This window comes from Schistocerca americana, chromosome 2 (genome assembly GCF_021461395.2).
Source record: "Schistocerca americana isolate TAMUIC-IGC-003095 chromosome 2, iqSchAmer2.1, whole genome shotgun sequence".
In the NCBI taxonomy this organism is placed as follows: domain Eukaryota; kingdom Metazoa; phylum Arthropoda; class Insecta; order Orthoptera; family Acrididae; genus Schistocerca; species Schistocerca americana.
Genome location: NC_060120.1, coordinates 947,601,354 through 947,616,873, shown reverse-complemented (window position 1 = coordinate 947,616,873; position 15,520 = coordinate 947,601,354).

Genomic DNA, 15,520 nt, shown 5'->3' with positions numbered 1-15,520 from the left:
ATATTATCACCGGTGTTGGACCATGCGTGGTACATTGCCGTATTACTCTATGTTGTGGCCGAGTGAGAAATTTCTTCTGGGCGACGTTCTGCTCCCGGTGTGTTTCCTGCTTTCCAGACCTTGGTGTTAACATGGTGAAGCGACCTGAGGAGAAAGTCAGCCTGAATAGATTATGTCTGCTACACGACATCGGAGGCTGTGAATCCGGTCACAGAGGAAAATTATTCGGTAAGAGCTTTGTTAACCTTGACTCTGTTATGCTAGTGAGACGATGACGCTAGGAAGCAATGGGGCAGAACAACTAGAGAAAGAAGAGAGAAAAATACTGAGAAAAATACTAGGTCCCAAAAGAGGTGGAGTGATGTGGATGCGAAGACCTAGGAAAGAATTGTACCGGAATATGAGAACAATATCTGGGGAAATCAAACTCAAAAGGGCAAGATTTGCTGGACATGTAGTTGGGATGAGAATGGACAGAATGACGAAGAGAGTGGGAAGCAACAGGGAGGACAAGGGGAAAGACAGGAACCAGGTGGGTTGTTGAACTTCAGAAGGACTGGTTGGAGTTGGGGATCAAGGTCGAAGGAAAGGAAAATTGGAGGAACTAATATACACCGACCAATATGCCGGAGATCGATGACAGAGATGAATACAGGAAAAGATTAGAGGGTCACCAGTGGATCTGACAGGAGAAATTGAAGATCTCGGAAGAAGAGCGGCAGAGAAGAAGAGAAAGAATGAAGAGGTTCTGGGAGAAGAAAAGGAAAGTGCATTCCACGAAGGGGCCGTAACGTAAGAAGAAGAAGAAGAAGACAGTTATCAGCTCATCCCAGTGACGCCAACCTAAAATCATGAAAGCGCAAAACTCCTCTTACCACTGTCTTATTTCTTCATAAATGCCTCTTTTTACTTATTCAATTCCTTTGCGATATACAATTCTTTAGGCATCATGAAATCATCAGATCACATACGATGGGATAAATGATAGAGAGAGGGAGAGTGATCCAGAGAGGGAAGATGAGAGAGAGGACAGGTGAGAGATAGTGTGCAAAGGAGGGAATGGGAAGGAGGAAGGTGAAGAGGATCAGGAGGAGGGAGACAGGGTAGGAAGGAGGGAGGAACAGAGGGAGGGAGGGAGGGGGGAGAGATGATGGGAGGGAGGCTATGTCCCACAATAGGAGAAAGAGAGGGGAGTAGCGAGGGCGCTAAACACGGTGAGTGGGAGGTAGAGAGGTTGGGAGGGAGGGTAGGAAGGAGGTCCAGAGAGTCAGAGGAAGGGAGATAAACGGAGAGATTGATGGGGAGTAGGTTCAAAAATGGTTCAAATGGCTCTGAGCACTACGGGACTCAACTGCTGAGGTCATTAGTCCCCTAGAACTTAGAACTAGTTAAACCTAACTAACCCAAGGACATCACACACATCCATGCCCGAGGCAGGATTCGAACCTGCGACCGTAGCGGTCTCGCGGTTCCAGACTGCAGCGCCAGAACCGCGCGGCCACTTCGGCCGGCGGGGAGTAGGTGGTGGGAGGGAAGGGGTCTGGGAAGGAGGTAAAGAGGGTGGGGAGGAGGGAGGACGGGTGGGAGGGAGGAAGGGAGATATGGTGGGAGGGACATAGGATCCTAGAATGGGAGGAGGAGAGGTTAGGATGGAGCTAAAGAGGGTGAGAAGGAGGTAGAGAGGTTGGCAGGGAGGGTAGGAGGGAGGTACAGAGAGCTGTGGGAGGAGAGAGAGAGAGAGAGAGAGAGAGAGAGAGAGAGAGAGAGAGATGGATGTGGAGTGGGTGTTGAGTGAGAGGGAAGCATTGTGGGATGGATGAATGGCTGGAGAGAGGAAGGGAGGGAGAGAGAAAGGGGATAGACTGAGAGGAGGGAGGAAGAGAGGGAGAAGGGGGAGAGGGGGGGAGAGAGAGAGAGAGAGAGAGAGAGAGAGAGAGAGACAGTACTCACGTTGGAGGCGGCGGAGCCCTTCTTCGAGCTGGAGGCCTTGGCGGTCTTGCCCTTGTCGGGCGGGTTGGCGGCGCTGCAGGAGTGCGCATGCCGGCTGAGCGCGAACACCTCGGCCAGCCGCGACCGGCCAACTTTGCTGCTACTGCCCGCCTTGCCGCGGCTGCCGCTGCCTGTGCCCGGCAGCGTGTGGCCCTGCGACACACCACAGCACCACCAACACTCAGTGCAACAAGTTGAAACTGTCAAATTTACGAGACCACAGAAAAAATATCCTTAACTGAAATAACAAACGCGTTTCAGAATATAAAAATGCAGTAAATGAAACAGGCAAAAAGGAATACAAATGTCTCAAAAATGAGATCAACAGGAAGTGCAAAATGGCAGGGATGGCTAGAGGACAAATGTAAGGGTGTAGAGGCTTATCTCACTAGAGGTAAGATAGATACTGCCTACAGGAAAATTAGAGAGACCTTTGGAGAAAGGAGAACCACTTGTATGAATATCAAGAGCTCAGATGGAAACCCAGCTCAAAGCAATGAAGGGAAAGCAGAAAGGTGGAAGGAGTATTTAGAGGGTCTGTACAAGGGCGATGTACTGGAGGACAATATTATGGAAATGGAAGAGGATGTAGATGAAGATGAAATGGGAGATACGATACTGCGTGAAGAGTTCGACAGAGCACTGAAAGACCTGAGTCGAAACAAGGCCCCGGAAGTAGACAACATTCCATTAGAACTACTGACGGCCTTGGGAGAGCCAGCCATGACAAAACTCTTCTATCTGGTGAGCAAGATCTATGAGACAGGCGAAATACACTCAGACTTCAAGAAGAATATAATAATTCCAATCCCAAAGAAAGCAGGTGCCGACAGATGTGACAAATACCGAACTATCAGTTTAATGAGTCACACCTGCAAAATACTAACGCAAATTCTTTACAAACGAATGGAAAAACTGATAGAAGCCGACCTCGGGGAAGATCAGATTGGATTCCGTAGAAATCTTGGAACACGTGAGGCAATACTGACCCTACGACGTATCTTAGAAGAAAGATTAAGGAACGGCAAACCTACGTTTCTAGCATTTGTAGACTTAGAGAAAGCTTTTGAAAAAGTTGACTGGAATACTCTCTTTCAAATTCTAAAAGTGGCAGGGGTAAAATACAGGGATCGAAACGCTATTTACAATTTGTACAGAAACCAGATGGCAGTTATAAGAGTCGTGGGGGAATGAAAGGGAAGCAGTGGTTGGGAAGGGAATGAGACAGGGTTGTAGCCTCTCCCCGTTGTTATTCAATCTGTGTATTGAGCAGGCAGTAGAGGAAACAAAAGAAAAATTCGGAGTAGGTATTAAAATCCATGGAGAAGGAATAAAAACTTTGAGGTTCGCCGATGACATTGTAATTCTGTCAGAGACAGCAAAAGACTTGGAAGAGCAGTTGAACGGAATGGACACTGTCTTGAAAGGAGGATATAAGATAAACATCAAAAAAAGCAAACCGAGGATGATGGAATGTAGTCGAATTAAGTCGGGTGATACTGAGGGAGTTGGATTAGGAAATGAGACACTTAAAGTAGTAAAGGAGTTTTGCTATTTGGGGAGCGAAATAACTGATGATGGTCGAAGTAGAGAGGATATAAAATGTAGACTGGCAATGGCAAGGAAAGCGTTTCTTAAGAAGAGAAATTTGTTAACATCGAGTATTGATTTAAGTGTCAGGAAGTCGTTTCTCAAAGGATTTGTATGGAGCATAGCCATGTATGGAACATGGACGATAAATAGTTTGGACAAGAAGAGAATAGTAGCTTTCGAAATGTGGTGCTACAGAAGAATGCTGAAGATTAGATGGGTAGATCACATAACTAATGAGGAGGTATTGAACAGAACTGGGGAGAAGAGGAGTTTGTGGCACAACTTGACAAGAAGTAGGGACCGGTTGGTAGGACATGTTCTGAGCCATCAAGGGATCACAAATTTAGCATTGGAGGGCAGCGTGGAGAGCTGCATCAAACCAGTCTCAGGACTGAAGACCACAACAACAACAACATATATGCCTAAATATTTTCTTATATCTTCATTTATTTTTTTATTTTCCCTTGTACCAGCTTCCGCCCTTCTTAGAAATATCATTTTTAATAGCTTTACTTATGTCTGAGCACACTTTTATTTTTGATCAATGTTACGCGTTTTGACTTTGTCATTTTCAAAGGGTACCAAAATACAACATAAAACTGCTGTATGACGCTATGTAAATATGATACATTTCAGCATTGACGAGAGACATCTTACAACGACTATAAAGTGGTTTCCTAGCCTTCCACTGCTGTGTCAGTCATATAGAAACGTTAGACACAATGCATCACGTCAACATTCTCCTGCACGAGACAAGTGCAAACTGCTACCAAGTGAAACTTTTGGAAGCCAGGTGGACTAGACCACCACACGGCCCTGGGTACGCGGTACACGCTGCAATTTGTTTCTGTTTATAATCACAATTTTCATCGTTACAACATATAAAACAATTTCATCAGTCAATATGAAAATTACAATGTTTTACGAAAGATGTTACTTTACATAATAATGCGTTACAGTTTTTTTTCTAACACACTGGAGGAGCGCGCTGATTGGTGCTGGGACTAACTGTCTCTTAACAAACAAATCTTCTGTTTTATTTACAGCTTACAGCACATAAATTACTACCATCATTTAAGTTCGTATGTATTTAATGAAAATTAAAATTATATAGATTACTAGAGTGTTGCAGGGGAATTGATTAAAGCTGGTACACGCAAGATATCGTACATAAAATCTTTGTAGTTGTGTGATCATACAATCGTTTTCTTTGAATAACAAACATTGTAAATCGCCATGTCGCCATGCTATTTGTAATACTGTGACTACAAATGTTTATAAAATGACAGCTTAAACAAAATAAAGCGAAAGCGTTGGGAAACGCGTAAGATCGATGAAAAATAAAAATGTGGTCAAGACATCAATGAAGTTATTTAAAGTGCATCCATAGGGCCGTGTTGTCTCGTTGCATTTCTAAACAAACTGCAGAAATATCATTGCTTGAGCCTGTATTCTACTTCCTTGGAGTCTTATAGTTGCCCATGCTTCACGTCAATAATTAATGGCTGGTACTGCTACTCTCTTCGAAAACTTCAGCTGGGTTTCTTTCCTGGCTTTATTCTCCAAACTTTTTACTATGCCTCTATGTATGGAAGTAAATTTATTTTCTTTTTGGTCCACGTCATGATTATATTTGTAAGTGTTGTCACATCCTAGATATTTAAAATATATTACTTGCTCCAAGATCTTATTATTGAGACTACTTTAGAACTTACTGGTCGTCTGCCCTGGAATGTCATTACTTTATTTTTATTTACCGACAACGTTAGGTTGTAATATGAGGCTGTCTGCTGTAATTTACAGATTCCCATCTGAAGGTCATCTTCATTCTCTGTAATCAGGGTTAGGTCATCTGCATATAAAATTACATTTAGTCTAATGTCACGATCTAAAATAACTATATTTATGTTCAGATTTTCCATTTGCTGATAACTTAATTTATATATAGACACTGAAAAGTGTTGGAGAAATACAGCATCCTTTTCCTACTCCTTTGTTTGTGTTTATTGGCTTTGTTGTTATATTCCCATAGCTATAACGATTTTTGTGTTTGTGTATAGACTCTTAATAATATTAACAATTACCAGGTGAGATGGATAACCTCGTTCAGCCATGATACGCCATAGCTTTTCTCTATTCATAATACCGAACGCTTTCTCAAAATCCACAAAAGCAAGAAGGGTTTTCCTATTGAATCCTTGTCTCTTTTATATAGCTTTTTGCGGTGTAAGGACCACAAAGATACGGGAAATTAGGGCTCATACGGAGGCATATAGACAGTCGTTTTTTCCTCACTCTATTTGCGAGTGGAACAGGAAGGAAAACGACTACTAGCGGTACGGGGTTCCCACCGCCATGCATCTCAAGACGGCTTGCGGAGTATCTATGTAGGTGTAGAAAAACATTGCCAATAGTTGATCGTCCTTTTCTAATACCTGACTGTTCTTCAGATATTACCTTCTCCATGACATTTTTTAGTCTTGCCTTCAGGATTTTGGAATGCAATTTTTAGGCTGAATCAAGGAGGCTCATTCCTCGATAGTTACCACGCTTATTTTTATCGCCCTGTTTAAAGAGAGATATTACTTTGGTTCTCAGCCGGTCTTTTGGTACCTTCTTATTTCTCCAACACTGATTAAATATGTGAAGAAGTCTTAGATGTAGGAATAACCCTCCATATTCCCACAGTTTCATATTAATACCATCTAAGCCAGTGGCTTTCCTATTCCGTGTAGCTTTTAAAGCTTCCGTAACTTCTCTCACATTAGTATCGTCCATGTCTTTTGCGGCATTTAGTTCAGGTAACGTCTGAATTTATGTATAATCATAACACAATTTTTACAATGAGATATCCATCATCCTTCCCTATATTATTAACACGTACGTATAGTCATTTTCCTGTCTGGTGATTAATTTCAACAATTTATAAGCGATAGTTTGTCTTCCATGTAAATCATACTCTAGATTGCTAATAAAGCGTTCCCCCGATTCTGTGTGCGGTTTCCAAGTTATGCATTCCCCATTATTTCTTTTCTCTTTACATTCATTATACTTTTCACTAATGGGATTATGTAAGTAGGTCCTGAAAGCTTTTATTTTTATTTCTGTTTCCATCCCTGGCATCGAAATTCTGACTCCTCTACGTTTCCAGCACTTCCTTTCCTCCCCTAGAATCTCATTAGCTATGTTCGATACGCCTGTTTTTAAGTTTTTCCATTCTTCTTCCAAATCTTCTACCTTTTCTAAATTTGGTATTGTTTTTGTTACGCCCTTTCGGTGGAGATATCTTACGCCGCCATCTCTTAAAAGGTAAACTTCAAGAACCCGTTCTTCCTTTGGTTTTCTCCATCTTGCATAGATGTCGATTGTTGACAAAAATAAGAAGTGATCTGATCCAATATCAACCCTTCGATAAACTCTGGTTTCTCTAACCTGTGAGCCGGGGCGCGGCTGGCGCCAGTGTTCTCGCACATAGAATGGCATCGCTGCCATTGATTATAGGGTCACCATCTTTGCCTTCCGCGATTCAGGCCGGTGGTCGGATGGTTAACGGAAAGAGAAAAGAGACAGCGGAGTGGAGATTCACAGGGTCGGAGGTGGCTTGTTAATGTTTACCGTTAGGCTTGTGGTACGACGCCTGTACGCTATGGGCAGGGTCAGCGAGAGATCCCGGCAGTGACTTGATGGGACCTCGGGTTTGGTATCGCGTTGGTGCACTGTTCTGTTTTGGAGCTTTTCTGCTGCGAGGGCATGTATAGGTTCTTGTTACTGGTCATTGAAATTGAGATGTGTCTATGGCGTGACGGAGGAAATGTGTGAAGCTCGCCGCTGTTGCATGTGAAAACGCTTCGTCTGCCTTGTGTCTGTGCAGGAAATTATGTGAAGTAATTAGCTGATACCACGGCGACGTCTTGCTCTCACGCGTTGTTGAATATATTTCGGAATTACTGAATGGTGAAGATATCTCACGTGTAAAGCAAATGAAGCCATTGGCGCCATACAAAGGAACTGTTTTATTCTGCTTGAATCTGTGTCAGTTATATGTGCATTTACATGCCCTCCTTTAGTTGCAGAAGTTCTAGAAATGTGTAAACAAAGAGCTATGTGGAAAGGGATGTAAAGCTGAAACCCTTCCAACAAGTGAATGCACTCGAAATCTGTATTACTAAAGGTGCCTTTCGATACCAGCACCTACCTTGGGTAATAAGTGTTATTCGGAGGTTGTCATGCTACTGTAACTAATTATTATACACCAAATTGTTTATTCTGATTATACTAAACTGGAGATGTAAGGTCGGTTGTGTGCCGCTGTAAGTTACTATTGTCTGCTCTGCATGGCAGCCTAGCATTGTCAGTGGCTTCAATCATTATTCCTGTCATATTTAGAGTTTTGTATTCGCGGGTTTGCTTAAGCTGACACTGTTCAGTAGTAAGTCCTATAAACAGGCAAGTCAAACTGAGAATTATATGAGCTCAAGACGATTTTCTATTACGTGGTACCATAGTTTGTTATAGGTTAGAAGTATTTTACGTGGTATTAATATTCTGATGTTTGCTTTGTCTAAAGAGGAGCTAGTTCTGTGAAGTAGCCGTTTATATTTTATTAGTGTCTTACGCGTTGTGCCTTTTCATGTTAATTGTTTTAAGAAGCTACAAATGACTCTGTGTATGTTGCAGGTGACTGAAACTGACGTGTTCACAGGGATCGCGTCCTGACGGGTTTGATAGTGGCCCTTTTTACTACGGCACATCCGGGTATCCTCTTTCAGTACATTTGTCTCGCTTATATCGTTACAACGTTTTTCGAGTGAAATTAAGGCTTAAGGCTTACTGTAATCACCTTGTATGTTGAAGTTAAGTATCTCCCTTGCCAGAGGGTGAATCTTCGTGGATATAGACGTATTCTCATCTGTAAAGATTGGTAGTATTATTCATTTGTTCTCGTCACATGTATGATTATTTATCTTGTTATATTTAATGACAGTAAAATGTGTTAGCGAGGTCCGAATTGGGACGTTGTATCCTCCTCTTGTGGAAACAAATTTAAGCGATTTTATTCCTTTTTTAAGTAGCCTTTAGATGCGTACATTTTGCCTCCATTGTTTGGTGTTTTTATGGCTTCCACGTTAATTAAAATTACAATAAAGGTAAATGTGACAACGGAGGGTTTCGTGTATTTATTAGTTGCTAAGTGGATCCTAAGTTAAGTGCAGGAACCCTACCAACCAGCCCAGAAAATCCATAATTTATTATGACATAATCTGTAATAGATCTGTATCCTCTTCCTGTCCATATAAATTCGTGTATGTCTTTAACACTAAAGAAACCTTTAGTAATTTTTAAATGATTAAACGCAGCGGAATATCTGAGTTTTTTCAGTTTTGATGACATATATTTTCTCCAAATGTGCCTACTATTTTTGGAAGTGGCATATTTCCAATTCTGGCATTGAGGTCACCCATATGTAAAATCAGATTTTTCTTGTATCTGTTTTAGATCACTTGTAATTGTTTGTAAAAGACCTTGGACTCGTCAATTTTTCCTTCGCCTGGGGCATAAGTTGCAATTATTTTTAGGATTCCTCTTGCACTTTTAATTCCTACTGGTAGAATGCGATCATTTATATATTCACAGTTCAGTATTTTATCTCCCCACTTTCTATGAATGTGGATGGTAACAACCTTACTTACTCCACTGTAGATCATAATACAGTCGTCTACATATTTAGTTTCAGATGGTGTCTTCTTTGTTTCTGCAATTTTTGCAAAATGTATTACTTTTACTTTCAAGTTTTTGACTAATTCGACTTCTTCAAGAGCAATTCCGCTAACGTGCCCGGTGGCAAGCTCCATTAAACGATTTTCACTTGTTCCTATTTCTTGACCATGTCGTATACCTCTAATCCGTCCTGTTTCCGAGGCTAGTTTGAGTACTGCGAGTACGTTTATTGAGACGCTGAATGGGGTACTGGCCCATTGCAAGTAATACCGGTGATGGGACTGCTCCCTCCGAGCTTGAGCAGCCGCAGCTCGCAACTCGGACTGAAAAGTATGTTACCAGCTGCCTCATTCTATCGTCCTCAGCACCTTTAAAATTTTTCCCAAAAATTTTGGCATGCGAACATATTCGCGATCTTTTTAACAAGAAACTCACCTCTCACTTCCACAAGCTCGCTTATCTGTAACTTGCTCACGCCCACTAGCCTATCGCTTGGAGTCGCTTATACACACCAACCCCCTGTAGCCCTTTCTTACTCACTCATTCAACCCAACTCAGTCATTATCTCTTTGTGTCTCTCAGTCACTATCTCCTGTGTCACAGTTCAAATGGTTCAAATGGCTCTGAGCACTATGGGACTCAACTGCTGAGGTCATTAGTCCCCTAGAACTAGTTGAACCTAACTAACCTAAGGACATCACAAACATCCATGCCCGAGGCTGGATTCGAACCTGCGACTGTAGCGGTCTTGCGGTTTCAGGCTGCAGCGCCTTTAACCGCACGGCCACTTCGGCCGGCCTGTGTCACAGTCACCATTGCTCTGTCTTACTGCTAAAGTCTTTGCTCACTCTCACTGACTCCCTCTTGCTCTTTTTCTTTTCTTTTGCTTGCGCCGTTTTTCCAGCGGATACGCAGGGTCGGCATGGTTAATCGGATGTGGCAGTTGAAGGGGTGGCCGGATGCCCTTCCTGCCGCCACCCTGTACCCCCCGGGAAGGAATTAGTGTACCCCAGCTGTCTGCGACTAGTGTAATCCATGGAATAGGGCGAAAGTGTTCAGATGTCTGCGAGCCGTGTAACTGAGGCGGGACGTGGGGACCAGCCCGGTATTCACCTAGGGAGAGGTGGAAAACCGCCTAAAAACCACATCCAGGCTGGGCGGCACACCGGCCCTCGTCGTTAATCCGCTGGGCGGATTCGATCTGGGGCCGGCGCGCGTAGCCGAGCCCAGGAAGCAGCGCGTTAGCGCGCTCGGCTAACCTGGCGGGTCTGTCTCCCTCTTGCTCTCTCTTATTGTTATCTCATTCCTTTCTTTCTACTGCTGCTGCTGTCTCTCCTCACTGTCACTATCTCTCTCTTTCTCGATGTCGTTGTCATACGTTCTGTCTCTCGTCATTATACCACAACACATTTTAATTTCCACTGACATGAATATAGTCTGATGGCATCCATTACAAAATGTACACGTTTCAATTCCACAGAGCGAAATACAGTTAAGTGCGACAGGAGAATGCTATGTGAGGAGTTGTGGCACTACACTTTGGCACACTTAAGACCAAATAACATGTCTTACATTTCCTCGAACACATATGTTTTATGCATCAGACTCTTCAGAAAGACGTGCGCTACAAAATGAACAATTTTGACGTCCTATCTCAAACGATCGAGGGAGCCGTAGATGGGGGGGGGGGGGGGGGGCAGTACCTAGTATTGCCTCGGTTCGGAAATATCGTAGGTCCGGGACTGAAGCGCAGAGCAGTGGGTACTTATAGTGGGGAAGTGGGTAGTCTCCACGTGACCCCTGTTTACGTTCAGTGATTTTGCTGTTTCCTCTTCGTTTACAGCTCTCACGTCATATGAAAACAAAACAGGTTTCTGTGGCCGGGAGCTATCAAGTGAATTAAAATACATTCACATAATTACGGAAGGCTAAAATGTGTTATTAGTTTCAGATTTTATTTTATTTCCACCTTTATGACAGACAAGCATTAATTGCCTGACAGAACAATGAAGTTATTTTTGTCGGTTTAAATGGCACACAGGTGGTATATACAACACCAAAGCAAGGCAAACGCTTCAATTCAGAGGTTACTGGAAAGCAAACAACGGCAACAGCCAATCGCAGTCGTGTGCCGTGCGACTGTTGGCGTGCATGTTCTATCGCTTACAGAGTTCCCTACTGCGCCAATAATATGCTCTTCAAATCTAACGTCATTATGAGCAGTATATACAGGGTGGTCCATTGACAGTGACCGGGCCAAATATCTCACGAAATAAGCATCAAACGAAAAAACTACAAAGAACGAAACTCGTCTAGCTTGAAGGGGGAAATCACATGGCGCTGTGGTTGGCCCGCTAGATGGCGCTGCCATAGGTAAAACGGATATCAACTGCATTTTTTAAAATAGGAACCCCCATTTTTATTACATATTCGTGTAGTACGAAAAGAAATATGAATGTTTTAGTTGGACCACTTTTTTCGCTTTGTGATAGATGGCGCTGTAATAGTCACAAACGTATAAGTACGTGGTATCTAGTAACATTCCGCCAGTGCGGACGGTATTTGCTTTGTGATACATTACCCGTGCTAAAATGGACCGTTTACCAACTGCTAAAATGGTCGATATCGTGTTGATGTGTGGCTATTGTGATCAAAATACCCAACAGGCGTGTGCTATGTATGCTGCTCGGTATCCTGGACATCATCCAAGTGTCCGGACCGTTCGCCGGATAGTTAACGTTATTTAAGGAAACAGGAAGTGTTCAGCCACATGTGAGACGTCAACCACAACCTGCAACAAATGATGATGCCCAAGTAGGTGTTTTAGCTGCTGCCGCGGCTAATCCGCACATCAGTAGCAGACAAACTACGCGAGAGTCGGGAATCTCAAAAACGTCGGTGTTGAGAATGATACATCAACATCGATTGCACCTGCACCATATTTCTATGCACCAGGAACTGTATGCCGACGACTCTGAACGTCGTGTACAGTTCTGCCACTGGTCACAAGATAAATTACGGGACGATGACAGATTTTTTGTACGCGTTCTATTAAGCGACGAAGCGTCATTCACCAACGGCGGTAATGTAAACCGGCATCATATGCACTATTGGGCAACGGAAAATCCACGATGGCTGCGACAAGTGGAACATCAGCGACCTTGGCGGGTTAATGTATGGTGCGGCATTATGGGAGGAAGGATAATTGGCCCCCATTTTATCGATGGCAATCTAAATGTTGCAGTGTATGCTGATTTCCTACGTAATGTTCTACCGACGTTACTACAAGATGTTTCACTACATGACAGAGGGGCGATGTACTTCCAACATGATGGATGTCCGGCACATAGCTCGCGTGCGGTTGAACTGGTATTGCATAGCACATTTCATGACAGGTGGATTGCTCCTCAAAGCACCATACCATGGCCCGCACGTTCAGCGGATCTGACGTCCCCGGATTTCTTTCTGTGGGGAAAGTTGAAGGATATTTGTTATCGTGATCCACCGACAACGCCTGACAACATGCGTCAGCGCATTGTCAATGCGTGTGCGAACATTTTGGAAGGCGAACTACTCGCTGTTGAGAGGAATGTCGTTACACGTATTGCCAAATGCGTTGAGGTTGACGGACATCATTTTGAACATTTATTGCATTAATGTGGTACTTACACGTAATCACGCTGTAACAGCATGCTTTCTCAGAAATGATAAGTTCACAAAGGTACATGTATCACATTGGAACAACCGAAATAAAACGTTCAAACGTACCTACGTTCTGTATTTTAATTTAAAAAACCTACCTGTTACCAACTATTCGTCTAAAATTGTGTGCCATATGTTTGCGATTATTACAGCGCCATCTATCACAAAGCGAAAAAAGTGGTCCAACTAAAACATTCATATTTCTTTACATACTATACGAATATGTAATAAAATGGGGTTCCTATTTCTAAAAAAAACGCAGTTGATGTCCGTTTGACCTATGGCAGCGCCATCTAACGGGCCAACCATAGCGCCATCTGGTTTCCCCCATCAAGCTAGACAAGTTTCGTGCTTTGTAGTTTTTTTCTTTTTACGCTTATTTCGTGAGATATTCGGCCCGGTCACGATCAATGGACCACCGTGTATATGCATTTTAAATGAGCACATTTTAGTATGGGTCACGAAATACCGATGCTCTTGGAGTATCCTCTCATGTCCTGTTCCTTTTATGACCTAATGTAAGATCTTTTAATGTTTTATACGGGCTCCCTACGACATCGTATCTGCGAAAGCGCAGTGACGCCTGTCATCTGGCACCCTCTGGCAACTGCAGAAACGAACCTATTTCTAACAGGTCGCGGGAAAACATTCCGAATGGTGGTTTTAAAAGCAATAGTATCAAAAGTAAATTTCCTTTTACGCAAGTTGAACTATGTGCGAGAATGTACGATGAATTTCTTAAATCATAGAGCGTTTGACTCTCACTTAAAAATCAACCCTTTGATGACGAGCTATTTACATGAATTTTGAGCCTAGATCAGACATTTATCTCATGAATTAAAAATTGTACTGGCGCATTTGTGTGATACATCTCAAATTGTAATACGCGCATTAAAGACCTCCCCCTTGTCCGTTACTGTCTTCTTCACTCTTTACCTAGCAATGTTCTGCACTGTCAACTATGTTCCACTGTCTATGTGTCTCTCTCGTTCTTTCACGCTGCCACTGTCTCCTTCGCTCTTTCTGTAACACAGCTACCGTCTATTATATACCAGAATTTGTTACTTTTCCGTCTCTTTGCCACTGCCACTCTCTTGTTCTCTTTCACCATAAAAAGAAGGGAATATGTTCAGTTGCCAAACTTTTTGTGAAACTTTTTAAAGGTGCTGAGGGAGGCAGAATTAGGCAGCTCGTATCCCACTTTTCAGTCAGATTCGTTTAAATAAAGAAGAATATATTAGCATTTTTTGTGCTCCGATAAGAGCGTTTTTCCGCTGGTTGCCGTCTTTTGCCTGCTGCAGCAGCGCATGTAACTATATAAGAAGGAATGTGTTGGTCAGTAAAATCTAGACAGTTTACTTATGTGAAACTGAAATAACACAAACTACTTTTACACCTCAGACCGGACTGTGTAGCATATTTCTCCACGCTACATCACTTTACGTCTACGCCACAAATCGGTATTTACGTGCATGTTTTACGTGTGCAAGTACGGTAACTTTAACATCTGTATATCGAAAATCAAAAAAGATACGAAGAAAATTTTCGAGGTTGTTCCAGATCGTGACGTTAGGAATACATCGTAAAAATTAAAGCCATGTGCTGTGCATAAATGTCTCGAATCGGTAGCAGGGGTGTAGTACCCAAAAAAAAAAAAAGTTTTTGGATTATTTCTCAATTTAACGGGTAACGATTTTTAAAGACAGGCAGATCGATCTTCTAGACAAATGTCTAGAGAATATACCGTTAAAATTCGAGCAATTTGATGTGGTTATTTATTATTTAGATTTCGCATCGTACCTGATTTTACGTGTAGAAGCAGGATAACTTTGAACCTGTGTGATTTTGAAACGTGTAAAGATATCAAGAAAATTTTAAAGGCTGTTAGAGATCGGAATTTTAGGAATATATCGTAAAAATTTCAGCTATTTTCTGGGCATATCCATCTTGGAATCGTCGGCTGGGTTTTGACCTGCTGGTGAGGGCGAAAATATAGTAAAAACCCTTTTTTGGGTTTTTCGAGAACCATACATGAGCTAATGGTGCTTCCATAAGTCTCATCCAGCCCAAAATTCATACTTTGAATCTGTACTGTAGGATAATTTCATTAAGATTACCCTACCGCTAGGCATGCAAATGGTCCCTAGCCCACGAAAGAATCCTGCATGCGCAGCGTTTTGGGACGTACTAGGTACGCATGCCATCGCATTCATACCGATTCACTAACTATTGTGCCAAGTGTGGCACCATCTGACCCAGGTTTCCAGGTTGGCTATTCTCCCCGATGTCTTCGCGTGTAGGAGGCACCTCCTTGTGTAGACAGTAATTGTGTGGTTGATTCAGTGATATTAATTTATAATTTACATTCACAATTTAAATTGTATATCGTAATTTACGCATTGTATCAAATCATGTCTATGTTATTAAATCTTAATCTTTTAATGAACAAGTTCGCATAAAATGATCATATCTTCTAAAAGCGATAGCACTCCAATTAAAATGTCTTTCAAATTTTTCG